Source organism: Molossus molossus, unplaced genomic scaffold, assembly GCF_014108415.1.
Source record: "Molossus molossus isolate mMolMol1 unplaced genomic scaffold, mMolMol1.p scaffold_m16_p_22, whole genome shotgun sequence".
Lineage (NCBI taxonomy): Eukaryota > Metazoa > Chordata > Mammalia > Chiroptera > Molossidae > Molossus > Molossus molossus.
This window is the reverse complement of record NW_023425358.1, coordinates 12934973-12961073: the sequence shown is the minus strand read 5'-3', so window position 1 is coordinate 12961073 and position 26101 is coordinate 12934973.

The following is a 26101-nucleotide window of genomic DNA, read 5'->3' as shown; positions in this document are numbered from 1 at the left end:
CACACCTCCAGCCAGCAGACAGCTCGCCTTGGAGGGCGACACTCCTGCAGAATTGCCCTCCCCGGATGGTCTTCTAACGATGGAAGCAGGTCTATCCCGACACGACTACTCTTCACCCTGCTTCCTCTCGTCATTCGTCCGGTTTAGTTGATTAAAAATCTACCACGTGCCAACGACTGTTCTATTTCATCCTCTTAACAACGCTATGATATACCTGCTGGCACTGTGATCATCACTGTCCCCACCTACAGAGGGGGAGTGAAGAGGGGAAGGTCAACGCACATCCGGCATTGTCGCCCTCTTAGCCATGAGCGTGTTCTAACATGTGCTGGGCATGGTGGGTGTGGGGGAGTGGGGCGGAGGTGGGGTCGAGGCAGAGGTGAGACACGCACAGTTGCCGCCCTCGCAACCTTCAGGGACATTGTTTGCAAGCATTTGCTCGCCCTTCCTCGGACTGCTCTGCAGGTGCCAGTCCTCCGCGTTCACCTTGCTCCCCCTGGGCTCTGCTTCCACCGGCTGAGACAGGATCTTCCCGCCGCGCCGGCTCAGAGAGGTACACAGATGCACCGGGCATGGCTCCAGGGTCTGCAGCCCTTGGCTTTGACACTGAGTCAAGGCTGGGCTCCTTTCCTGGCCTCTCTCCCCTGCACACTCCCGTCAGGTCCGAGGGACCAGCACGGCCACGTCTGGGAATGCTGGGCTGGAGGGGACCTGAGGTGTCAAGCTCACCTCGGAGAGGTCTGCTTCAAGGATGTAGGGAGGACCTGTGTGCTGCAGGCCACGCTGTCGTTTCTGTGATGCTCGGGTTAAAGCCAGCCTTAGCCTCACCCACCCCATCACCACCAGTTCTCCACACTATTGATCACAAAGGCCTGACTATCAAAGGGAGGGATCGTTCTGATCTGGAGACAGGGTTCCTGCCCATTATAGTATCAGCATTATTGGAGAAGGAGGAAAAAAGAGTGGGCTGTTTTATAGATTTCTGTTCCCAGATCGTGACCTCCATTTGTAGAAAGTCCGAGTTCTAAACAATCACTATCATCAAAGCGTGGTATCTGTTAAGCACCTGTGAGTGTGTGAGGCTGAGCACCCTGCCCAGCAAACCCAAGCCACGGTCTCTGACCCAGTGATGGGCGGGCTGTGCCCTGCTCTGGGAACAACACTGACATGTAAAGAGGCAGCGATACAGGCACCCATCTGCCCCACGCAACCATGAGCTCTTGATGGTCAGAGACTCTTCACCCCCTCGGCACCCCCAGTGCCTCGCAGCCTGGGCACACAGTGGGCATTTATTACTGGTTTGCTAAGTGTTGATGACTCTCATATTGTGTGGAGATATTGTATAGATATTTCCACCGCCAATTCTACAAACCTACCACATCTGCATTCATCCTTTCCTTCTTCCGTCCTGTTCCATTCGGGGTCTCCAATGACCAAAGCCAGTCCTTCACAATGTGCCCCGTGTCCCTCTCCTCCTGTCACTCCTCCGCTTACCTCCTTTTCCTTGCACCCCAGAGTTCTCTCGCACATCCCCGGCTCATTCCCATTAGGCCAGACGACAAGCCAGCCCAGACTCAGTTGCCTCCCGGTCCTGAAATCCCCCCAGACCCCACACCTCTCTAGCTTCCCTCTCATTTCTGGGCGTCCTTCCCAGGCAAACGTCTGGAAAGAGTTGTCTATCCCTGTTAGTTCCACATTGTCTCCTCCCATTCCATCGTGAGCTTACTTTCCCTGGTTTATACCTTGTGGTTATAAAACCTTGTTTTCCTTAAGACCGCTGTTAACCCTTAAGTTGCCAAATCTTGGGATGTATCTGACTGTCTCCAACTTACGTGAGCTGCAGGAAACATTCCACACCGTTGTCGACACCCGACTTCTCCAAACCCACTTCTTCTCAGCTGCAGGGACAGAGCAGCCTGCAGTCCCCCCTCGGCCCTCTCTTCCAGCTTCCTCTCAATCTCCCCATAGGTCCCCGTTTCCTAAACACAGGACCTTGACCTTGCTCTTTTTCTTTCTGTGCTGTGCTCTCTTTAATAGTCTCATCAATTTCATCATGCGTGGCTGACAATTCCCGTGTTTCTGTCTCCAGCCCAGACTTTTCCATGGTCTCTAGCTGCCTGCTCGAAACCCTCCGTGAATGTCCCTCAGGCACCTGAACCTGATGCTGCTCCAAACCACCCTCTTTCTTCTCATTGATCCCCGACACCGCATCCTTTCCTTGTCTTCTCGCTCTTGGGAACCAAGATCTCTGTCGACCTAGTCACCCAAGACGGAATTCTGAGTGCCATCGCCCATTTCCCTCACCCACCCCCTGATTTGTTCACCTGTTTCTTGTCCTGATCCGAGGTTGCAAGACATTGCACTATGTCCTAGGTAGGTCCTGACGGATTATATAGGCTTCGTGCACATGCCCAGAAAATGTATTCTGGATGAATGGACCGGAGAGTGGGTGGACATAAGAGGAAGGCTCTTAGATTCCAGTCAGCTTGTAGCCTCACAACCCTCTTAAAAGAGACTCTGATAAGTTTGATGCCATCGGTCACGGAACTTAATCTCATTAAGATTCAGTTTCTTGAACCACCAAATGAGACCAGCAACACCTAACTCCCACGGTGACTGTCAGGACCCAGAGGCGTAGCGCCCAGCATCTAGTTAGTGCTCAATTCATGCTTAATGAAAAACGGTAATACAAACAACCCAACCATTTGAGCAGTTGTTTTTCCTTCCCGTTTTGGCACGTCACACCCAGCCGGAAGCCAACCGAAACAGCCTATGAACGAATGAATAAATAATGAGCACATATCATCGCCAGCGAGTCAGAGCAGAGAGTGACCTCAGCCCTGATCCAGAAGCAGTGAACCAGGGGCGAACTCAGACGTGACTGGGGGCCCGCCTGTGGTTCTTCCCGTCCCTTTTCTCCACCACTGCCCAGGCTCGGCCTCTGTCTCCCGTTCCTGCGCCCGTTCCCAGAGGGGCAAGTGATGGATGGAAACATCATACACAAGAATAGTCCTCACTGTGCTCTGCTTAGAAATGGCCTGCGTTCTTTGAAAAATTAGGAAGAAAATAACATACTGACTAAATCAGGTTTGGAGAATTTGCCATTGAGAATGCAAACAAAAATGAGGTCACGTGTTAGGTTTGGGAGGGGAAAAAAAAGGTCCCGGAATAGCCCTTTTCTACTATTGGACGGCAAACCATCTTTGTGAACAAAGGATCCGAAACTGCCTCCGAGCGCGCCTGCGGTAGGAGGAGGGTCTGCGCGGGGGGACCTCTTACTGAGGAGAGACGGCACGTCAGGGGAGCCTGGACTGACAGCGGATGCTATTTGTTGACCTGATGAGATGGGAAATAGTTGAAATATGAAATCCTAGAGGGAAGGCAGAACCTGTGACAATAAAAACCGCCACGCATGGTCCCTGGCCCGGGCCTGACGCAGCTGTTCCCCGCTGACCGGGCTTCTGCTCGTGGGCGTCCCGCCCGGGCCTCTGCCCGTGGGAGACGACAGCTGCCACGCCCGACGTCCGCGGGACTGGCAGGAAATGACACACATCACGCAGCTCTACTTCCTTCGCTTGCCCCCTTTCCAAGGAAATGAGTTCTTAGCGCACTTATGAAAATGAGTGGCTGCGGAAAGGGGAGCCAAGCTGTTTGTAAGCAAAGGGGTGTGAGAGCAGTTTCCGAGCCACGGGCACAAGGCTGTGGTTCTGCCCCGGCCCTCCCGGCTCCTGCCGCCAGACCCAGGTCAGGCCGAAGGAGGGCTGGCTTGGCCCTTTCGGACCTCCCTCAGTCCCCTGGGACACGGACGCTGAGTCAGGGCTCTGATCGGGTAGCTGGAGGGCGAAGGAAAGAGAGAGAAGGAGACACAGACGCCAGCAGGTACCGGCTGTGGATGTCGCCAGGAGCTGAGCAGAAGCAGGCTCCCAGGCACCAGGTGGAGACCACTGCTCACCTCCGGTGACCACGCAGAGGAGTCAGCGCAAGGCCAGGGTGAGTCCTTCCTAAGAGGATTGATGGGGGAAGTTGCAGGGAGAGGGGGTAATTGCAGAGACTAAACAATTTTACCCAAAGAGACGGAATTAACTAAGGCGAATGCATAAACTGGACCGAGTGCACTGGAGTGGCCCAAACGTCCACCCACGAGGGGTCCGGGTAAGCAGCCAGCACTTACGAGTAACTCTAGCTCCTCTGAAAAGCTGAGCTCTACTGCGAATAAACCTGCAGTCCAGAGACACAGGTCGCTTCTCTTCATTCTCAGCCGGTGCCTGGATTTTAATAGGTACCTACTGAAAATCTGGAAAGTTATACAAAGGCCTAAATAAACACGTGTCTAATAGTCGAGTTTCCAATGCTGGTGATAGGCTGAGAGGTATGTTGAATAGAGAGACCATGGCAAGATTGAAACCTTGGTAAACGTTGAAGATATTATAGTGTGCCTTTCTGTTATGCAAAAAATAAAAACAATTTCAAGACATAAAATAAAGGTAAGAAAGCCCAACAATGCCCTAAGTTTCCAGGATGGCTGGAGTTAATGTTTTAAAACATTAAATACCAAATTGTATCCGAAAGATGTTTCGAGTTTCCTCGGGACACGTTCAGTCTATCTCCCGGGTAACGGAGTCCTGGCAGAGCCTGGCGGTCTGATCCCAGCCGAGAGCTCCCTTCTGGTCCGTCTGCCGGGCCGGTTTGATGGGACAGAAGCAAGAAGACGTGAACTGTGTGTTCAGAAGGTGGATTCCAGCCCTGCTCTTGTCCCTGAGTGTGCAACCCTAGGCTTTTCGGACAGTCTTGCTAAATCTCAGCTTCCTCATCTATAAAAGGGGATTCATAAAAGCTTCCTCCGAGGGTGTTAACAAAGATCCAATGCTAACAAAGAGAATACAGGTGAGACTGTCACATCATGTTGGTTTGTGTTATTACAAAAGATCTTCTAACCTGGCTGTTTTCTACAAGTAGATTATAACCCAGCGCTGGCGCGGACGGGGGGCCACCGGAACGCTCGTGCGTTGCTGGCGGGAATGCAGAATGCTCAACCACTGTGGAAGACCCTTCGCTGGTGTCTTACGAAGCGACACATATGCTCATATTCCAATCCAGCGACTCTTCTCCTGGGCATTTACTGAAATGAGTTGAAAAATGTCCACACCAAAATGTGCACACAAATGTCCATTGTTGCTGTTTTTTAATAATTACCAAACATTGGAACCAACCAAGATGTCCCTCAGTAGCACACACGATGGACAAACAAACGGTGGTCCACCCCCACAATGGAATATCACTCAGCACTCGAAAGAGAAGAGCTATCGAGTCATGAAAAGATGCGGAGGAGCCTTAAATGCATGTGACTCAGTGAAAGAAGCCAGCCCGAGAGGGCTACACACTGTCTGACCCCAGCTGGGAAATCTACAGAGACAGTAACAAGATCAGTGGCTGCCAGGGGTTGGAGGTTTGGAGAGAGGGAAGAACGGGTCAAGCAAAGGGCATTTTCAGGGCAGTGAAACTATTCTGTATGGTACTGTAATGATGGATACATGACACTATGCACTTGGTAAAAAACCCATAGAACTATACAACACAGAGAAAACTCTACTAAGTAGGACTTCAATTAGTAATAATGTATCAACATTGGATTATCAATGGGAACAAATACACCACATTACTCTAAGACATTGATAATAGGGGGAATGGAGTGGGGGAGACTATATGGAAATATATATATATATATATATATTTTTATCCTCACCCGAAATAGACATTTTTCTATTTTTTGTTCAGATGGAGTGGGAGGGAGAGAGAGAGAGAGAAACATTGACATGAAAGGGACACATCGAGTGGCTGCCACGCACACCACCCAACCAGGGCCGGGGACAAACTGCAACTGAGGTACATGCCCTTAGCGGGAACCGAACCCGGGTCTCTCCGGACCGCAGGCCGATGCTCTAACCACAACCGGCCAGGGCATCTGGAAATATTTTTAACATTCTGTTCCATTTCCCCATAAAATTGTAAAGAAATCTACAACTGCTCTGAGAAATACATTTATTAATTAAAAATGAACGCAGGGCTGCTTGAACCACTGGCCCTCCTTCTCCACCCTGTACGGCAGGAGAATCCGTGCTGAGGAGGGCGCATGCAGCCGTCCCGTGCCAGCCCGGCCTCCCTGTGCCAGGCTGGTGCCCAGCCGGGGGAAGCTCACACAGACGCTGGGGAAGCACGCGTCAAGAATGACACACACTGCGTGCTGAACTGCTACCCTGCCCGGTTATTCTGCTATCCACACGGCGCGTAATGAGCCACTCTGCTATCACGTCTTCATTTAATTTGTTATTTAGACTAACCTTTCACTGGGACACTTTTGTATCCATGGGGGGACATAGGTTTTATTTTATTTTTGCTCATGTAATAAAGTTGGAATCCGGAAGATGCTGTTGAGTCTCTGGAGGTGACTGAGGAGCGGCGAGGGGAAGGGAAAAAGACGAGACACAAAGTAAGACCTGACTAATTATGTATCAAAATGGGGAACAAAACCCCAGAGACCTGGCTGATGGGCTGAAGAGGGAGGGGTTCAGTCTGGGTTAGCTCCCTGGCTGCCAGGCCCAGCCTCTGGGCGGAGGGATTTCCTGCAGCACTGGGTGGGCACTGCTGAGTCCTGAGTGTGGGGGGTGGGGGGCACCTGGAGAGCCAGTTCCAGACACGGAGGAGGGGACTGGACGACTGTGGGCGTGGAGCTGGCGAGCACCTGAACAGGGCAGGTTGCCAAAGGGGTGTGATTTGAAAAGCACCTTTGTCTCTGTCACTGAGACTGAAATTCTCCCCCTTCCTGTGCGAAGTGGGGAGCAGGCCCCCATCGGGTAACAGGGCCCTAGATGTGGGCACCAGGTCCCTCTTGTGTTAAGGATTGCCCCTTGTCCTGCTCTTTCTAAATGCTCGTGACCCCAAGCAGAGCTGCAGCTTAGACCACATGAATGTCACGGAGCCCTGGGACGCAGAAAGGGTGCCTGGCAGCGGGGTGATCTGCACAGAGGGGGCGAGGAAAGATGCCAAAGACGATGCTGCTGGGGTGGGGTCATGCCAGGGCTGGGCCACCTAGGCTGGCACTGCAGATCTCCAGCCTCTGTCGGGGGCCGAAGACGGTGCCTGTGGGGAGGCATCATTCCGAGTCCCTGTGGCCCACATCCAGGACCACTTGGAATTAGCAAACCAGAGCTCTGAGGGTGTTGCTTTAGCTTTCCGAACCTCCTGTCACGGAATTTGGGGGGTGCAGCATTGTGCCAGGACTACGAGCCTGGGCTCTGACTGTCTAACCCGTCCAGATGTAACCCTGACCCTGTCACTTATTCAACCTATCGCCCCACTTCTCATCCACAAAATAGACTAATAAAACAGCCTGATTTCATAGCGCTGCTGTGAGTATAAAACGCGTCAAGTTCTTAGCAAGTGTCTGGAACAGAGACGCACTTGCGGCTGGAGCTTTGCTCATATGACCACTGTGGGTAGGAAGAAGCAGTTGGTCCGTGTGGGGTGCCCATTCACCTGTCACCTGTGAGGTTCGGCACACCCTTTTCCCCGCTGATCCCCAGGAGCCGACGGGCACTCCAGTTGACTAGTGGCTTATGGTGGAGCCTAGTCCCAATCCAGCCGGTGGCCTGGGGCAGCCCGGCCGTGTGACGGGTCTGCTGAGGGGCCCTGCCTGCAGCCCGAGCCCACCTCCAAGCACAGTCAGCAGCGGGCTGATGTATTTATACCAGGGACGCGCAGAATCACATGGTGGAAAAGAACTGTAATTGTAATGGAAATTCAAATCACTCCACTGAACCTGTTTTCTGCATTCACATTTTGTTGTAAATCAGAAGCACAGGGAGCAATTTATTTCCAAACATCGAAAATTCGGAATGGGAAGGAAAATGAAATAATTGTATTCTGACTCACTCAAAACAATTCATCTGCATGTACCTGTGCATCCTGAGGGCCTGTGGACGCTGCAACGTGATTCGTGGGTTTGAGTCTGTGTCCCACCTCCCGAGTGTACCTGGCAAGGAGGCGGCAGGTGGATTTCTACTCCCCACTGTGCCACTCTGATGACTACGGATGCAGCAGCTCATTGCACCCAGCAGAGCCAGGTGGAGAGGAAAGACTTCGAGGCCCCGAGGCCCCGGGCAGGCATCTGCGACTCCTCCTGCTTTCCCGGTGCATAGCCCCCAAGGGTGGCCTGCAGAGGCCCCGAGTCCCCCAACGCTGACACCCCAGGCGCACAGCCTTTTCTCTCTTAAAACGTCAATTCTTTCTTTTCTGTTTGGCCTGTTCCTTAGAAACTCCCCGTCTACCTTCTAGTCTGGGGCCAGGTGGGTTTTCCCAGCAATGCAGGGCCTCGGACTGTGATACACTGGCGAGGGGAGCTGGGGGCCTAGAGAACACACACCTCCCCAGTCTTAGGGTAACTGGCCCAAACGGCAGGTGCGCCGGCCTCTGGCGGCAGATGTCTCCCTTGACTGAGATTCGACTGTAGCAGATTATCAGAAGCTGCTTACCTCTTGCTTGTGCCAAAAAATAAGTGCTAGGATTCTGAAATAGCTCCAGTATGCTTCTCTCCTGCCTTTTCCGCCAGGAAACAGAATTTGTGGAACTGTGACCTTCAGGATCACCTCATGAATAATGAGCCCCAGGCACCTTGCAGCTCCATTAGGGACTCAGATGCAACACTGTCCCCAGCAGACAACCAGGCCACCTCTAAGGGCCAGATGTGAATTCCAGGTTCTGGGACTGCAGAAAACTATTCAACCCATGCACAGTGAGGGAGAATCGGGAAGCCGGGGCTCATTCTACAGAATGTGGCTGCGACAGGGGACGGGGGGGGGGGGGGGGGGGAGCAGAGTGGCTGGTTTCCGACTCCAGCTTAGGAAGCTCCAGTCAACAGGAGGCGTCGGGGGTTGGTGAGCGACCGAGGTACTTAGGACTGTGGACACTGGGCATTTTGTTTTAGCACCTAATGTCAGGAGTGCATGCGTACCCACACCCCTGATATTTGCCAAACTTCAATCTCATCGGGCTTTCTGATTTTCAGTCAAACTTGGATTAAATTGAGTGCTTGAAAAGATGTTGATTTATGGTTAACCAAGTTTATTCTGCATAATTGAGGATTACTAGAAACTCCACCCTTTTAACTTTCAATTTTTATAGATAGTCTTTTTGTTGTTTTTTTAAATGCACCTGCTTTCTTTTGTATCTTAAGAATTAAAGTACAGCCCTGGCCGGTTTGGCTCAGCGGTTAGAGCGTCCGCCTGCGGTCCGGAGAGACCCGGGTTCGGTTCCCGCTAAGGGCATGTACCTCGGTTGCAGTTTGTCCCTGGCCCTGGTTGGTCGTGCGGGTGGCAGCCACTCGATGTGGCCCTTTCACATCGATGTTTCCCTCTCTCTCTCTTCCTCTCTCTCCCTCCCACTCTGTACAAAAAATGGAAAAATGTCCTCGGATGAGGATTAAAAAAAAAAAAAAAAGAATTAAAGTACAGTTAACTTAATTGACCATTTTACTCTTTGGAGACATCAGACAATACAACATCTCTCATCGATTCATTTATGCAAACGTTTCTTGAGTTTTTGCTCCAAGTCCAACGCCATGTGAGGTGCTGGAACATTACTGCCCTGGGTACCAGCATGGATGTGGGTGATGTGGCGTCTGGGTGCTCAACCATGGGCTGTTCTGTGAGGGCATCCACCCCCAAACCTCCAATAGGTGGGAGTCAGATGATAGACAGTTCTCCCCCAATACGAGCCTGTTAGCACTGAGATCCAGTCTCTGCGTCAGAGACCCTGGGTTCAGGTCCTCACTCACCAACTGTGGGACCTCGGGCTGGCATGGTGTCCCCCTGGCCTGTTCTCACCTGTAAGATGGAATCATCACGGCTACCCTGCACGTGGGACAGGAATAAGTGAGAAACCCACATGTGCTAGCATCGCGCCTGCCATGCTGTACATTCTCTGTCAGTATTGTTTGAAATAAAAAGTGGAATCATTCTATACTCCAAGAGAATCAAACATAAAACAAAGTTCCACTCCACCGCCACCAAACACCTCGAATTCTCAGTCGGTTGGTTACCACCTGATCAGTTGCTACTCTGTATGCTAATGAGCCGCCCATCGCTTGTTGGTGGCCGCGATGGAGAAGAATGGCAGACAGTGGGCACTCAGAAAGCCACTTTCAAGGTTGTGCTTGCTGCTCCCTTTACCTGCTGCCTTGATCATCTGCTGTGGTCTCTCTCGCTTTCTTGGCCCTGGCTGGGCCTCAACAGGAGAGGTGAACTGATGAGGAGTTAGCCCTGGCCACGCGGAGTGAAGGCAGGTGGGAGCAGACAGGAAAGAGGGCCAGCCTAGGAGACAGCATTTGTGCTAGAGCTCATCGTCCACATGGCGTGGGGACAGGGGTTCTATACAGCGGGGAGCTGCGTTCCCTGGGAGCTTCCGAAACGGGTGTTACAACAGGCTGACCTCACCGATTCCTTCGTTCATCAACTCAGGAGCACTGGGCATGTGTAAATGGAGTGCCCGCCCTGACGGGATGCCCGGTGCTGCGAGGAGCAGAGTCAATTCTGAGGGGCACGCCTGGCCCCTGAAACGCCCAGTCCAAGGGGTCCAGGTTTAGCTGATTAAATGGCACATCCCACAGTGGCGTGTTCACAGTGCAGTGGGACAGCGTAGGAGATGGTAACACATCCCCTCTGGTGAGAGCAATGTGCAAGGGCTTCAGTGAAATGGACCTAGCTGAGCGGGGCCCTGGAAGTGAGAGACAGAGACCGCCAAGCTCAGCGCTGCGGGACCGCATTGTTACTGCGGGAACAGCATTGTTACTGCGGGAACAGCATTGTTACTGCGGGAACAGCATTGTTACTGCGGGAACAGCATTGTTACTGCGGGAACAGCATTGTTACTGCGGGAACAGCTCAGGCTGCGTGCAGAAGAAAGGACGTTCCCGATTCTCTGGGAGACCTAGCTAGTCTCATGGGTGTCCACAGAAAACTGAGGTCTACCTTTCCCTAGAGGATTAGAAGACTATATATTATTGACTACTATGAAGTTCTCTGTCAATTACTTAGTCCCTAGGTTAAGATGAGCTGGAGCAGATGGAGGCCTTCCATCCCACAGGACCAGAGCTAACGCTCCACACATGCCCTTGGGCATCTGCTGGCTGTGACCCGTGCTACCCACCCTCCCGGGGCAGTCCAGGGGCCTTTCCCTCTTTTCTGACCTGCTTGTTTATGTGCCCTCTGTCTCAGCTATCAACTAGATACACTTTAGGGTAAGAGCTGCAGAGGACCGGGGCACACCCTGCCACACAGACAACATCTGTATCTGTTGCCAAGGCAATGGCTAATAACATCAACTTGCAGCAGGGCCCCTTCCGGTAGAACATAGCTGAGTGGTCCACGGAAGAGTTATCCAATCTGGAAGAGTGAAAGCAGGTGGCGTGTGTGTTTGTGTGTTTGTGTGCATGCATGCATGTGTGGGTTTGTAGGTATGTATATATGTACACAGGTTTGCTTGGGGTATGCACGTATGTTTGTGTGTGATTACAGGTGTGTGTGTGTGTGTGTGAGTGTGTGTTTCGGATGCTGGCTGTATTTTGATAAGGGCACATGAGGTACAATTGACATCCCGGCAATTGTAGCCGGCAATACTCTAGGAAAAAAGCCTGCTGAAACCGAAAGCTTGTGACCACTGAAATCTTAATCCACGGAGGAAATTACAGTCCAGGAGTGTGTGATTTCTGCTCTGGCTGTCAGGACTCGGAGTCTCGCGGAGTGCAAACGCCTGAGGCTGACCTTTTCCTGGCGGAGGCGAGAGTGGAGGAGCCTGTTACGGCGCATAAACCAATTCACTCTGCACACATAAGGGGCAGCTTTCTTCCTTAAATACATCAGGGTGGAGGGGAAACGTCTATAAACTAAAGCGGGCTCTCCTGAGACAAATCTCTTCGTGTGAAAAGCAGAGGGTGGTGGCCCATTTAGGGCTGGTGGGCAGATGTCAGAGGAAGCGAATCTGAGTCCCCTGGTGAACTTCGCCTTGAGAAAGAGGTCTGGAACTGGGCTCTGGTTGGGGAAGAGGAGGAAGTGACATATGGGTAAATATCATTTTTTAAAAGATTTTTAAAAATTGATTTTTAGAGAGAAAGGGTGGGAGAGGGAGAGAGAGAGGGAGAAACACCGATGTGAGAGAGAAACATCGATCGACTGTGTCCTGCACACAGGGACACAGGGATCAGGCCTGCAACCCGGGCACGTGTCCTGAATGGGAAGCGAACCGCAATCTTTTGGTGCATGGGACAATGCCTGACCAACTGAGTCACACCAGCCAGGGCGGTAGATATCTTTTGATGAGAGCATTTTAGTAAAGGAGAAAGAAACCGAAAGACACATCCCATTTAATTTGTCAAGTTTTGGTTAAAAAAATATATGACATTTGCAGGCTGAACAAAAGTCAAAGTTGCAGACAAATCACATTTACAACACCATTTACTAACAGAAATTGGAAAGTCATTGGTATATAACAGCCTGTCCTCCAAGCAGGGGTCCCCACCCTGGGGATGCTCGGCGCTCCGAGTGGATGGATTACATGAGACCATCCGCAAATGCAGGGTGTATTTTTCTGGGGAGTGCATTCCAGGATCGAGTTAGGTTTTCAAAGGGACCGCTGATACCAAACAGGTTGAGGATCACATTCTAGTGACTGGTGGACTTTTCGTGACTAGGGGTTGAGATCAGAGAGTGGATGAAGTTGGGTGGATGTTTGGTGTGGGAAAGGGGATTGAGATTTTAAAAGTTGGCTTCTCTTTTGAGGTGCACAGCCCATAAGGCCCGAGGAGTCTCAGTGGATGAGTCTTTTTTTTTTTTTATCCTCACCCGAGGACATTTTTCCATTTTTTATTCAGGTAGAGCGGGAGGGAGAGAGAGGAACAGAGAGAGAGAGACAAACATCGATGTGAAAGGAACACATCGAGTGGCTGCCACCCGCACAACCAACCAGGGCCGGGGACAAACTGCAACCGAGGTACGTGCCCTTAGCGGGAACCGAACCCGGGTCTCTCCGGACCGCAGGCCGACGCTCTAACCGCTGAGCCAAACCGGCCAGGGCGTCAGTGGATGAGTCTTAACCTGTAGAGGAAGAGTCACCTATGTGTGTATGTGTGTATTTATATAGTAATGCACTAAGACAGCATCTTTATTCAGTCACTCCTTCATAGGTGAATGCATAAAATAGCGCAAGGATGACAAGTTCTAAACACTGTAAAAGCCTTGTTCATACATTTAGGTCTCCTACTGGAGGTCAGTAGTAATGCCTCTCATTAATGAACAGGCGGGAAGGGGAAAGGAGGTGACCTATCAGAAGCTATGCCAGACGGGGGACTTGAACTCCTCACTCGCTCAGCTCATCTTCCCCGAAGGCCGCAGGACACTGTCAGGACGGTTCCCCCAGCAGCCTCACCCCACAATCTGCCTTTGCTCCGAACCAATGTTTGGTCAGGTGTGGTGTCCCACGGAAAGAAGAGAAACCCTGATGTGATTGTGGACTGTCATCTCTAAACTGCTGTTCATTAATTAATGAATAAATTAAACAACCCGTCCCCACCTTGTCATCTGAAGAACAATTATTTCCAGAGTTATTGCTAATCTGATCAGTGCAAAGTATATAATAGCCATTAAATGTTTATTTTTTATTAAAATTTTTTTCCTTTATTGATTTTTTTTAGAGAGAGAGGAAGGGAGAGGGAGAGAGAGATGGAAACATTGATGAGAGAGAACATCGATCGGCCGCCTCCTGCATGCCCCCCACTGGGGGGTCAGACCCACAACCTGGGCATGTGCCCTGACCAGGAACTGACCGGCGACCTCTTGGTGCATGGGTCGACGCTCAACCACTGAGCCACACCAGCCGGGCCATTACATATTTATTTATCACATAGATGAAAGAAAGACTGAGAGAAGGAAGGAATACAAGACAAGAGGAAAAGGAGGAATGGAAGGGAGGGAAAGGAGAAGGGGAGGGAGGAGTCACTGGTATTTCCCCCCCTTTCAGTTTTCCAGGTCAGCTTCTCCACCAAGGCCCCACCCACCTCCACAGGACCAGATGTTCAAACTCAACCCCTGGGTCATTGGTGGGGTGGTGGCCTGCATGTCCCGGTGCCACCTGCTCCTTAGCTGTCCTCTTAATGTGTCTGTGTCCCCAAGTCTTCCCTCCAAATATTTCAACCCATTTTAAGAGTTCGCACTGAAACTTCCACGTGCCCAGTTAAACGCCTGGGTGGTCACCAGCCTGCAGTCGTAGAAACAACCAGACCTTGAATCCCAATTTGAGTCCAAACAGCCAAAAGACAAAAAAGAGAGGCTGGGGAATGAGTAACATAAAAACCAAATGAAGGTCTTCAGGGAAAGCTCTTGTCTTAATTCTTCAGTTGCGATGAGCCTCGTGGAGATAATAAAAACGCGAAGAACATTCTCCCTCATGGACTCCCAGGGACAATAGGAGCACTAATAGGGATGATAATAAATAAGAAAACCCTGCCTTCAAATAGCATTGCCCCAGGTGACCTTGGGCCGGGGCTCGCAGTCACTTGCTCCTGCAGATCTTCCTCTGTCAACTGAGGGTCTGGTCGGAGAATAAGCCCTTTCTGTTCCCAACTGTAGAATTCCCTGCCAGGGAGCTCAACAGTGTCAGTAAGGACAGAAGTCTCTCCTTTAGCCGGAGAGGGAGCTCCACGCAGCTGGTCCTCGCGTGCGGTCCCTGAGCTGGGCTCCCAGTTCTGCGGAGAACTTGCTGGCCACACCTCCACGCAAGTTATACGGGCTTCTCTATGCCTCAGCCTCCTTGCCTATACATTAGGGATGATAATAGCGTAACTGGGTAAGGATCAGGTATTAGCCTTGCTGTTTTCTGCAGACGGCGCACCGAGAGCCCGAGAGAGGAGTGGCCCTTCCCAGGACACAGGCAGATTTGTGAGGAGGATATGGGACTGGAAGATGGAAGGCCCGACTGCCCAGGCCCCTCCCCCACCAGAGGGTTAGTTCTTCTGACCTCACTGACCCCCCCTGATAAAACCCTGCACTTCTCATCCAATGAAGCGACTTTTCAAACTGAAATTTAGAAAGCAGCCAGGAAACTGTCAGGTGGTTGAGGTGCATTGTGGGTGCATTTGCATGCCTGGGGCGGTGCTAGGAGAACGGATGGCCCTGGTCACTGAGGCTGCCCAGCCCCCCTCGCCCTATGCACTGCACAGATGTGCTCACGGGCAGGCAGCCCCCAGACGTGCCCTCCGCCCTAGTGTATGTGTTTAACCACACAAATACATACATAACTATTAAAATGTTTAAATGTATTTTAATTACATTGGGACCATTATCATAGTAATTAGCTAGTTAATATGAATAAAGGAAAGAAAGCAAAGGGGAAGCCAGACATTATAAGCATGGTCATCTGGGCAGCTTCACCAGGAAGCTACCCCTTCATGCTCCCCAGGTCCATTCCCTGCAGATCCGTGGGGGAAGGGATCCGACAGGAGGGGTGCGGGCCACGCACAGTGAGCCAGGGTGGGGTAGGGAGGGGCTTGCCTGCCAGTCTAGCCGGGGAACATGGATGGGCTAGGGGTGGACCCCACCGGAAGCACACAAAATCTTGGAGAGTTAATTGGTTAGTTTGAAGAAGCTCCCAGTTAAAATCCCCGGAGTTCCCTCCGTCTTGCTCTTGGGCTCCCACCCGGTCAAGCTCTCTCTCCTGAGCAGCCGCATGGCCCATGGCTGTACAGACCCCTAGCAATGGACTGCAGCTGGGAACACACCCCTAGCAATGGACTGCAGCTGGGAACGCACGCTCAGCCAGCCAGATGTTGGACTGGACTGGACTTTAATGTGGAGGAGACATTCTGGGCAGCGGCCTTAATTCTGGCCCCGCTGAAGACAAAATAGGGCTTTTCCTATGGTGGGTCCGACAGAGAGGGCCTTGGAGGGGAACCCTCCTAATTTTACATCATCAATAAAGCTTTCCATGAAACCCCATCCTCTTGTGGGGGCCTCAGGAAATTCTTTTCCCTGCAGCACCCCAGGAACTCCACGTCCACTGATAACAGAACCCCCGGAACCCTTTGGTGAAATGTAGACACCACAATGGGGAGCACAAGGTTTGCCACACCCCCAGTCATGCAGAACCACCGCGGGTTCCTGTAATGTTACTCTCTTTCCCATCGTCATTGTCTTTGCCTGGAATGCCTGTTCCCCTCACCCACCCATCACCTCGATTTGGCAAGACGGTCTGGTAAGCCATTTGTAGGGGGCTTTGGAGACCTTTCCACATCTCCTCTGTGAAATGGGTCAGGACCCGGGTTATGAGGTGTCCTGGTTATTCCCTGGTACAGAGAGAGCTACCGTTCACTTAGTGTTACGTGTCAGGCACTCTATTGGGTGGTTTGCCCATATTATCTCAAATAATCCTCATTTCAGTTCTCCGAGGAAGATGAGCAAAGGAAACTCAAGTTAGGGACGTGCGTCTCTCGCCTGGGGACATGGAGCCTCTCTATGTGTCGGAGTCAGAACTGGAACCCGTTTCCGGTTCCAGAGTTTCACTTGACACACTCTCGCTTCGTGTTCTGAGTGCCCGTTTGTGTGCCCGTCTCCCGCCTCGGACCTGGAGGGCATGCGGCGTGGCCTGTGTCTGTGTCCGCAGGGCTGGCGTGGCGCTCCGCACGGTCAGCCCGGGGTTCATGGGACGCATGAATGTCCCAACTGGTGTCACTGGAAAGCAGGTGCAGGAAGTTCATTGCCAAGTGTAAGTGCCTCAGTTTGGAGACTGGAGCTCCCTCCTGAGGCTGGGAAGGTAAAGGAAAAGGGCATCAGTGTAGCAAGACGAAGCGGTTAGCAAAGGAGAACAGAGCGGTCCTCCTCATCCTGGGGGATAGGTCCCGGGACCCCCACTGGATGCCTGAAGCTACCAGTGGTACCGAACCCCATAAACACTGTTTCTTTCCTATCTGTACCTACCTATGATAAAGTTTAATTTATAAAGTAGGCACAGAAAGAGATGAACAACAATGACTAGTAACAACACAGGACAATTAGAACAATGTGAATGGCTTTGGCCATTATTAATAAGGGGGACTTGAACCCAAGCATTGCCGAACCAGGGCCGTTGATCCGATCACCCGGACAGACAGCTGAGTGGCTGCTGGTCTGGCAGGGAGCCCACACAGCGGGGGACTCCGGCAAAGGGACAATTCCTGTCCCAGCAGGACAGAGCCTCATGGTGGGAGATTTTATCACGAGACTCAGAGCGGCACCCAATTTAATACTTACGAATTTTTTATTTCTGGAATTTTCTGCTTAATCTTTTCAGACCACAGTTGACCGCAGGTAACTGAACCGGTGGAAAGTGAAACCATGGGTTGGGGGGAGGGGAGGGGAACTACTGTACTTATTTAAAAATTTAATGTCCTAAATTTTTTCAGGATCTGCTTTTGGCAAGATCAGGAGCAGCTTCCAGGGGTCGCTGGAGCGGTTGTGCCCGTCCCTGCCCAGGGGCAGACTGGCCACCAGCTCCTGCTGGGGGCGGGAAGGGGGGTCTGCCAAGTGGGAATAGTTAATAAGAACTTCAAATAAAGGAAGTTTTTTATGGGGTTTGTTTCTTTCCCAGTGACCTCCTGAGGCAGCAGGCTCCCCAAGCCCCCTGCTGCCCTACGCAAGGAGGAACTTAATGTTCTTGGTGTTAAAAATCCATCTTCATTGTGAGGACAGAAACAATGGCAGCAGAATGGAGCGAGGGGCGGGGCCCCCTTCTGCACTCCTTAACTAGCTCAAATTAAATGCTGAATTGTATTTTGGGGCCCGGGTTTTGTCATGCAAACGAAGAAAAACAACTTGCTTTCCAATTTCCACTTGCAAATATGGAGCGAATTGTTGGGACAGAGAATACATTTTGCCATCTCAGTGGTTCTGGACGAGATAAGGGGCTGTTGCAAAAACTTCCCAATTTGTCAGCTGGCAGCTTATTAAACACCCACAACAAATGTTTATATAACATTAGAGGGACACTGTCAAGGTCAGGAGGTTCTAAAATGGACCAATTTGGCTCCTTTCATAACTGTTTACAAAGTCTCTTGTTCTTTTTCCCCTCAAAACAAATGCAACTACGCTGTTTTCAGCTGCCTTAGGAAAAAAAAAAACAGGCAAGGAGCCAGCCCTTGTGTACAGGCCTCTAATAATAAACCCGAATGCACGGCCAGTTGCTCAGCAGTCATGACCAACACTACAATAACAGTTCCACAACACCGCGCCCTTGGCTGCTGCAGAACCTTCATTAAGGGGCAGTGGAGAACAGGAAGTTCACCCCCTCTCGCAAACGAGCCCTGACTCACATGCCCTAGGAGCAAATCAAGTTAGGCAGGAGGCCGATGGGAAAAGGGGGTCTCCTCTGAGCTCAAGAGAGAGCACCAGAAAGTCCTGGGCCTCAGTATCAGGTGGGGCCCTCATCCAATCCATAACCACGTGTTAAGGTGCGTACTGAGTGCATTGTACGCTGGGTGACACAGAGACAACGTAAGTCACTGACCCTGCCCCAGAGGATTTCATAATCTAGTGGGCAGATAGGGGAGACAGACACCTGGTGACTGCAGTGCCAGGGAATATAAGGGTGTGATCCGAAGACAAAGGAAGGGAGAGGCAGGGGTAAAATATTAAATTAATTGCCACACTGCTTGTCTTCAAACGAATGCTCTATCAGTAATCCATTTGAGAGATGTGTTGGTTAACTCATTCATTAATAAACCCAGTCTCTCTATGCTAACTGGAGAGGTCTCTAGCTGCTTAGAGGTCAAAGACAAAGTGTGTTGGGTTCTGCCCTGTACCAAGCTTTGCCATGTTGCCGGACTCTAGGGAATAGTCCCAAGACTGATAAGGTGGAGGAGAGACAAAACACCCCTAAAACTGTCTCCCATCTCATGGCATATCCCCCGTTCCCTTTTCTACCCAACTGTGAAACCCTTTCTCACGTCCAGTCCACTTGAAATGGTCTCAATTTTGGCCAAGAAGGTTGCTGGGGCTCTGGAGACCTAGGTGTGAAAAAGTTCTTTTTCTGTGATGACATGTCAGTCGCCTCAGCTCACTTCATGGCTAGAAATAGATTTCTGTCACTCTTAATAATGGCCCCCTTGGGTTAGGCAACGGCAGCATGTTGAGTCCCTGGTTGTGAAGGGCTCTGAGTGGTGAGGGGAGGGAATTGGGGAGGGGGAGAGCTGTCAGCCCCTTGCTCACGCTGGGCTAAAAGCATGTAATTCACAACTTCTGCAAGCTGGGGAACTTATCATTTGAAAGTTGTTGCTCTAGAGAGGCTTGACAGTCTAACAATACAAAATAAATCTTCTATTCACGCCTCTCCGGCAAGCAAGGCTTCTAGAATATGCAACCGCAGCGGAAAACAGCGATAAGTTCCTTGTATGTTGTCGAAACGTACAGCCGCTGCACACGGCTGATTACCATATATTAGTTTTCTGCAGACCCGGGAGGATGCTCCCAAGGCCTTCTTTCTGGACAGCACTTTAAAAATATTTTGTGTGGGTCCCAGAGGTTGCCTGCCGAAGGTCTGATTTCTACGTTCCCAGGCTGCAACGTGTTTTCTCATTGGGTTAAGTCGCTTGCCAACGTCTCATCATTGGTAGCACGGAGCCAGAAGGCAAAACGAGCCCAGAGATCTTCTCTGTGCCCAGCCTGACACCTGGGCGTCACTGGCATTTTGGAGGCTGTTTGAAACCAGAGACACTGATGTGGAGGAGGGGAAATTGGCTCCCAAGGAAAGGCTCAGGAATGGCTCATAAAGCGGACATCTGTCAGAAGAGTAACTGCAAGAGACGAAGACCTCATGGGCTACTGAGTCTCAAACACCGAATTAATCAGGGAAGATTGAGCAAGAGAGAGCCGTTTCCACCTTTGGTGGTGGGCCTGGCTGCAACTCGGAAAGCGTTATGACTGTTCTGGAAGTTGTCTTAAGTCCCCCAAGCCCCACGCTCTTTCCCCAACAGCTGCACTGCTCGTGTGCGTGTCGGAGCGTGGGCTCAGGGAAGACAAACCCCTCTGCCCCATTCCACTGGCCACTCAGGCTCCCGGGGCATGTGCTGGCCCCAGCTGAGGGCCCATCAGGGGTATTTAAACCTTGACTCTAAGTTCCGGCTGTGGCTGGGCTCTCAGAAGCCAGCAAGCAACTCCACGCCTGGTGCACCGCCAGGGTCCATTCAGCACCTGGGAGTTCACAGTGGCCTCTTTCCTACCGGTCTGAGAAAGCTGCTCTCCTCTGGGAGGTGCTCCTTAGGACTCTTCCCCTCCTTCCATCATCCTCTTTCTCCAGAGAGAACCCTGAACCAGAAGCCAAACGACTTTCTTGTGGAGCCCTGGGGTCCCCGTCTAAATTGTCCTTGTGGTTGCTGTCTTACAAGCTCCTAAAGGGTGGGGGGCTGTGTCTCTAGAACCTTGCAAAGTTCCTGGCATGGAGAAAACTCTCAATAAACAGCTGTTTCCTCTTTGGATGGAGGGATGGACAAATGAATGAGTAAATGAATGGGAACCAGTGTGTGTGGACAGGGACAGTGCCAGCTAGAGCTAGGTCTTCTCCTATAGAGCTCCACATTAGCCACGGACTTCTTAAATCCCGAAAGAAATCAGACCAAGCCCTCAACACATTAATGACAGGCCAGGGACCGACAGGCCTCAGCACCACTCCGGCACGGAGGTGGACACCTTGTCATCGGTAAATCTTCACTCAATTTCTACGAGAACCATTTATCCTGATGACCAGATATAATAGATTCTACCTATGAAGCAAACACTGTCATTTTATGCCATTTAACCCGTTCTTTCCATCGTGATCCTGAGACGGCCCAGGACCTTCCCTCTCCCTACTCTGGGACTTTGGGGCATTGACATTGATTGTGTGTGTACCAGGCTCTCATTGACATTGTTCTGAAGATGCAGCTGGTGTTGATAGTCGGGGGCGCAGGGGGTGCAGGGGGCGCAGGAGTGCGTGCTCCCCAGGCTACCACCTCGGGGTTAGGTGGCGGAGCTCCCCTCAGAATCGACTGGCACTTTGTGGCAGCGCCGACGCACGCGGTCAGCACCGCACACCGAAGGCCGCGCGGCCAACAGGAGGCCCTCTGAGCGTCCTGCCCCCGGACAGGCGAGGCGACTCGCGCCCAGGGCTCAGCCCCGTGACTCCGGCGCTCGGCAGGGTGCCCGGCCATCGAGGCCGCCTCACAGGTGCTGCGCTGTGATGGGTGGATTCCGGTCTGGGGACGGCAGAGGAGACGGAGAGAGTGACCGGGCTTCTCCGCTGCTCCGACGCTGGGCCTCTGCCTGGACATTCAAGCGCACTGCTGGTTTTGAGCGGCTATGTCACCGTTTCGCTGAGACCGCAGCTCACACCATCCGCCAGCGCAGTTCCACCAGCCTCCACGACATCCAGTTCTGAGAGGGGCGCTGTCTCTGATCCCGGGTGATCTGCCTCCATTTGCTCGCCGGAGAACAGGGCTCTGTCCGGAAGGAAGAGGGCCGGGCCGGGGCGGGGCAGGGGGCAGGGGGCAGGGGGCAGGGGGCAGGGTACCTCAGCTCTGGGGGGAAGCTGGGCTTCTCATTGGAGCGCGCCGCCCGGTGGGACCACGGCGCCAGGTGGGACCACGGCGCCAGGTGGGACCACTCCGCCAGGTGGGACCACTCCGCCAGGTGGGACCACGGCACCAGGTGGGACCACGGCGCCAGGTGGGACCACGGCGCCAGGTGGGACCACGGCGCCAGGTGGGACCACTCCGCCAGGTGGGACCACTCCGCCAGGTGGGACCACGGCGCCAGGTGGGACCACGGCGCCAGGTGGGACCACTCCGCCAGGTGGGACCACGGCGCCAGGTGGGACCACGGCGCCAGGTGGGACCACTCCGCCAGGTGGGACCACGGCGCCAGGTGGGACCACGGCGCCAGGTGGGACCACGGCACCAGGTGGGACCACGGCGCCAGGTGGGACCACTCCGCCAGGTGGGACCACGGTGTCAGGTAGGACCACTCCGCCCGGTGGGACCACTCCGCCAGGTGGGACCACTCCGCCCGGTGGGACCACTCCGCCCGGTGGGACCACTCTGCCAGGTGGGACCACTCCGCCAGGTGGGACCACGGCGCCAGGTGGGACCACTCCGCCAGGTGGGACCACTCCGCCAGGTGGGACCACGGCGCCAGGTGGGACCACGGTGTCAGGTGGGACCACCCCGCCAGGTGGGACCACACCACGGAACCCAGGGAACAGCCCAAGGCAGCAATGCCCGGCTTCACTTCCTTGGCCACAGCTCACAATGTCGGGCCCTGTTCCCCACTTTAGATTCATAAACCGACTTCTATCCCTGGAACAGGACTTGCTTCTCCTTGTAATAGTGGCAAAACTTGAGGGAGGCGGAAGAAATTTAGCAAAAATAATTCAGCCATGAGTCTGGGCTGAAAAGAACTTGACTCAAGGGCTGTGTCTGCACAGAGGACCGTGGACATGAAGGCATTTCAGCCTGTTTCCCTCTGTGGCTGTGCATGAACAAGGCTCTGGGATTCTCTTCAAAATCATTAAAAACACATTCAGTAGTCAAAGGCCCTCGCACCATCTGTGTAGGAAGGAAATAAACAAATAGAAAGTGGGGGGTCCTGGATCCCTGTGGCTGCTGCTCCTTGGGTAGGCCCTCATTTATCCTTATCACATATCCACACTGCCAAGATGCTGTTTTTGGTGAGAAAGTTATAAATATTCTAGACTAAAATATGACCTTAAGGGTTTGTCCACATGACGTCCACTGCAAGGGTGGGAATTCTGTTCTCAAACGATGGAAGAATGAATTTCCTCGCGTGTTCAGAGTAACATCTTCACAACCATCTCACTGGACCGCATCCTCTTCGCCATTAGGTCTGATGACCATGGTCAATGGTTACTGAGGTGCACATCTATGAGTATGTAAGTGAAAAGAGCCCTTACTCAAAGCTTCCTGTCATCTACGAACCGATCAAACAAAGTCAAACCAAAGCAAATGAAACAGCCACAAAAAGATTGGGTTCTTTTAGGTTACTTTTCTGCAACTGCACCCTAAGTTTAGACAGTTGCTCACTGACCCAGAAGCACCCACCCCGTTGATCTACCCCTTGGGCTCTCAAGCTTTAGGAACAGGGAAATCTACTCGATGGTGTTGACTTACTTGAAACAGGTAACAGAAGTCTCTGGTTTATACTTTATCTTTCTTCTCTAGGACCATAAGGAACAAGTAGCCCTTGTTAGTTCATTTCCACAGAAGCCTTAGTGCATAGACTTCCCAACGGAGTCAAGTGTAGGCACCGAGTTTCCAGCTCCCCCAGTGAGATGACTTGGGTCTGGTCTTGACAATGGAACCAAACAGACCCCGCTTCTGCGCTTGGCTCTCAATCCCCTCACTGTGTGACTCAGGCACATTACTAACTTCTCTGGACCCTCAGTTTACTTCGTAACATGGGCGGAGGACGGCGCCTCTTTTGTAAAGGAACTGAGGGGATGAAGAGGCCACTTTCTGAAGAGCGTAACACCTGACAAAATAAATGCGAGCTAGTATTTTTATCATAAGAGGTGTTTCTTGTTCTGTTTTCTTTGGAGGTAGCTCTTATCAACTCTCAATAAACAAAAGCCACATGATAACAGCGTTTCTAACTGGCTTATGTAAAGTCCTTACAGAACCCAAAGCTGAGCTCCTCCACCACAGGAGAGGAGAGAGGAGTGTGTGTTTTGAATGTTAATGCATAGACGACCCCCTTCCTTGCTATGTGTCTCTGTTGGAAATGCCACAGCTGATTCTACTGATAATTATTGAATTTTCAACAATTTATAGAAAGAGATAATTGCCCCATTGGCTTCTTAAGAAAGAGTCAGTTTCCTATAAATAGAGAGTTTGGTGATTATCACTAGTGTTACTTTGAACAATGAGAAAGTAGGTAAACAAAAAAAAGAAGAGTCTTTATTCATTATCATTCAAATGCATGTCAGCTTAATCATCCTAAAATTGCACAGACCACAGCAAATTGTCTCTCCCCTCTGTGGGGGAAGACTTCCTGAACTTGCTTGGAGGTTCAGTGAGGAGTCCACTGTCTGACAAGCCGACACTATTCTAGTGGGCACCGTGTTCAGGAGTGGGCTGGTGGCAGGTGTCATCTCTGTGCTCTGGACTCCTTGCCCCGGGTCTGAATGGAGTGGGTTAGAACTGTCGAGAACTGTAAGGTTAGAAAACCCACGCCGCATAAAGCAGTCCTGACTCCAGTTTCATTTATATTCCCTAATGCCAAATTCTAAGCCAGACCCGAGTCCGAATCTGCAAACCAGGGGCCTCCCGAGTGCTCAGAAGTTTCAGGGATGCTCGTCAATCTTCTCCTTTCACCCGCCCCTCCCGCACCGCAGCAGGGAGGTCACGGCCACGGGACAGCCAATCTGTGTCTCTTCTGTGCCTCAAGGCCTGCTCCCCTGTTGTGACACACCGAGGCCACTCTGGGAGCTGTGAGAGTCTCACCACAATCAATAATTGTCCAGGAAACAAACTCGGAGAGAATCAGTGATTTATTGAAAAGGCCCCCAGAAATGGCAGAAGCACGGCATTCCTTCTAATCACGGGCTCGGCACCGAGGAGGAGGCGTAGATAAACCGGGCGCAATCAAAGGCAGTTACCGGGAACATGCCACTTGCAAAGGGGAGGGCCTGCTGCATTGCACACGGGCTCAGGTACAGAGCGGTCACTGCAGGCGTGCAGGCAGCCCAGCCCGAGCCGGGAAAAGCCGACGCTGCTGAAGGCAACAGGAACGAGGAGGAGAACAAACAGCTGGACCAGCGACACACCGCAGAAGAGCCACGTGTGTGAAGTGGCCCATCTAAGACCAGAGAGGGCAGAGCAGAGAAACAGCCCACGCTGTGTGGAAGGCGTTGACTTCTGCATCTGTCAGCCACAAGGGAAGGAACTGAGGTCCTGAGTCAGAATGGCTCTCCAAGGAGGACGCAGCGTGCCGAGGCAGGAGGCATTGGCAGAGCAGTTAGCAGACGCGGATGGCGACTGGGCTCTGCCTCCTGGCCCCCAGAGGCAGAAGGAGATGGGGGAGCAATGCTGCTTGCTGGTCTCATTCAGGGAGGGGTTAAGGGAGGGGTGGGCCATTTCTGCCCACTCTCCTGACAGTCAGGCATCCGCATGACCTCTGATGTCCTATCACTGGGACCACTGCACCAGGTACCACCCAACCCCCCTCCCCCAACCCAGCAGAGACGCTTCGCTTCCTCCTTCTTCTAGTCTGAGGGACAGCAAAATGACCCGCCTGGATGACACGCGGACAAGCAATCCGACAACGTCAGGTCTGAAAGGGGTTGAAGTTTCACTGAGCTCCATGTCCTGAGCTCCCCAAACTCGTTCCTGTTCTGACACATATAGAAAATGACAATATTTTTATGGGATGAACAGGCAATGGGCTCCTGTCTGGATCTGACTCTCTGGGGCTCTGGCGGTCCCAAGGTCCCCTGTTCTGAGGGCTGAGGGGTCGTAATGTTGAGCCACCAGCCACCCACAGGGAGAAGCTCTGACTAGCTCACTGTCGTCCGAGGGCAGACACCGGGTCTTGGCGCCCCTTCTGCTCGGCTCTGCTTGGCTTTTCTCAAGTGCCTCTGCTCAGCAATCAGCTCTCTAATCACAGCTTCAGCAGGAGGAGCCCCTCGGAAGGGCCAAGCTGATTCAGGGCAGTCACTGTGCTCTACAGAAGTGTGGGGCACTCTGGAACGTTGGCATACAGCTCTCAGGTGGGCAAGAGCACCTGGCAAGGATCAGCTTGCGAGGCGAGCCAATGTGGCCAGGGCCAGGGCCACTGCCCAGCCAAGGGAGCAGCCAACCAAGAGCCGGATGAAATGCTTCCATAGATGGGGGGTGTGGGGAAGGAAGGCCTCCAGTAGGAAAGAGAGGCCCAGATTATAGGTGAGCTCTTTGCAATGGCTTTTGGTTCATCAAAAAGGCAAATAATGACTCAGGAACGGTGAACAACAAAACAAGTCAGTGTTTTAGGAAGGCAGTGTGGCT